Raw genomic sequence first — 2,791 nt, forward strand, 5'->3', positions numbered from 1 at the left:
ATGTTTACAGAGCTCCCTGTATCGACCAGACATCTCTTTACTTTCATATTAGCAATTTGGACTGTCACAACAAGGGGGTCATTGTGAGGATACCTCACGTGTCGAGCATCTTCTTCAGTGAAAGTAAGGGACTCACTTTCATATCTTGGGTTCTTTGGTGGTCGCTTCTCCACCGTCATAACTTCGGAGGTGGATGCCGCACCTAACTCATGATGAAGGGTGCGAGCATACCTCTCCCTCGCCTTGTTGCTGTCTCCAGCAAGATGTGGTGCTCCACATATAGTATCTAGCATAAAGTCCACAAGTTCGGTGTAACGCCCTACTTCCTTAGAGCCGTTACTAAGTGAGTTTTAAGACAAAACAGTGTGCAACGAACTCGCTAACCGAGGTTTTGAGACAAAAGTGTGACTAATTAAAAGTTAAGGCTGTAATCTTAGAAAAATGCGTTGTTTCAATAAAACTTCTAGTATTAAACATTTGGGATCCCAAGATAAGGTTTGAAAACTATTTACATTCTGAAATAAGTTTACAGTTGATTAATCATAAAAATCATAGATTATTACAGCCATTTTCAAATAAACCCCCAACCAAAGCAGTCGGGCAGGCCAAACATGTACACGTCGCTTCACGCTCTCCGTACTCATGGTTGGTTGACTCAGTCATTGCCCTTACCTGCAACACAGAGCACCCGTGAGCCGAAGCCCAGCAAGAAAACTCATGCAGAACATAACATATGCAATTTATACAATTTATCATATCAGATAATCCACAGATAAACAAGTCAACCATTAGACTAAACAAACACGGCCATGCCGCCCCAGAAGCCTTACCGAAGCCCTGGGGTATCGGTTCTCACCGCAAGGATCTCACACATATCCTCTGGGTCCCAGGCCCTGCCCTGACCATAAGCATCCCATGTGCTTAGTGTTACTTCCGGCTCCGCTGCCGTACCCGGCCTACGCCGCACTCGGCCCTTGCCGTTCATTTCATTATAATCATACAAAGCATAAATCAAACAACATTCATACAATTATCAATACATGTAAGTCTACACCCTAACATGTAATGCACTATAGGGCCATGCCCGGCAATCATCTCATCATGCAATATAGGGCCGAGCCCCGCAATCACACTATGGGCCCATGCCCTATCCTACGGGTGTTATAGTTTTCTTACCTGTATTCCGAGCCTCCTGATGCACTAAAGCCGCGAGCACGGTCCTCTAGCACGAGCCTCACCAATAGCCTAGTCACAACACACATAAAACACTTTTCAATACTAACCAAGTCCAAGACCACTTCCCGGGACCAATCCCGCACTCCCGGGACCTCTAAATCCATAATACAAAGTATCGGAACCATCCCCCGAGTCCCCGGGCAAAAGCCCTAAAAACCAGAATTTTAGCCTGCCAAAATGGCCTAGGGCCGCGGCACTCCCCTCAAGGGCCGCGGCGCCCAGCGAGTTGCCCTCCTCCTGATGCAACCTCGCGCCGCGGCGCCCAAGAACAGGGCCGCGGCGCTCATACGCAAACCCAGATTTCTGGGTTTTCTCTTGCGTTTTCTCCGAGCTAAAACCTTCCCAAATCATACCAAACCAATACCCAAACCCCAAAATCAATTTAAAACTTCAAATGGACCATCTCACAACCCATAAACACTAGATTCAAGATCAAAACACAATCACACTCACAAATCCACCCAATTGATTTCAACTTCAACAACTTAAACCCATAGGCCAAAAACACAAACCCAAGCTTGAAAAACCTAAACCATACCTCAAAAATCTTAAACCACAACAGATAAAACTCTTAAAATAGTCTAGGATCCTTACCTTTAAGTGGAGAATCCACCCTTTGCTTCCTTGAATCCATCTCCAAAATCAGCTCCTTCCCCTCTTCTTCTTCTTCTTCTTCTAGCTTTTCTTTCTCTTTATTTTTAACAAAACCCAACAATGACCAAGCCCCAAACTGTGTACCCCATATAACCCAGCTGCCATATATCAAATTCCCAGCCAAATGACCATTTTACCCCTCCTTGCTTATCCTTTCCCAACTAAACCTCAAGGGCACTTAAGTCCTTTTACTTCTATTTCATTTCTACCATTTTCTATCTAGAACTTGTTACTCTCAGCAGTAACTAATGGTTACCCAGGTTACTAAATCTCCAATAACCATTACCCGCTAAATCTCAACTTAACCATAAAATTCCCAAAGTACCCCTAGGCTCCTCCCGAGCCGGGTATAGAAATCCCGTTGTGACTCTTAAGTTAAATTGCTCTCTAGGACCGTCTCGGCACGTGCATCACCATAACAACACCACCCTCACGTGGTACAAATCACGGAATACAATTATCACATATATGCCCTCAGCGGGCTAAAATTACAATTATGCCCTCCAAACACAATCAGGGCCTACATGCATACTAATACACATAGTCATGCATCTCAGATAAACAAACAGTCAAATAGCATGCTTTAAATCATAACCATTCGATTAACTCATAAATCACACACAAATCCCATCATGCCCTCCTGGCACGCTAATCAAGGCCCTTAAGCCTTATTAGCGGATTTGGGTCGTTACATTCGGGTTGCAAAGGTGGGGACCGTTGCCGCTTGAACCCAGGATTGTTGTTGCTTCCCTCTCCTTGGGTCTTCTCTGCTCGGTACTTTTTTAGCTTCCCCGACCGGAGGAGAAACTCTATCTCATCTTTGAGATGATTACACCCATTCGTGTCATGACCATAGTCTCCATGGAAGCGACAGAATTTGTTCATATCTCTCTTACTCATC

Source organism: Humulus lupulus, chromosome 3 (assembly GCF_963169125.1).
Source record: "Humulus lupulus chromosome 3, drHumLupu1.1, whole genome shotgun sequence".
In the NCBI taxonomy this organism is placed as follows: domain Eukaryota; kingdom Viridiplantae; phylum Streptophyta; class Magnoliopsida; order Rosales; family Cannabaceae; genus Humulus; species Humulus lupulus.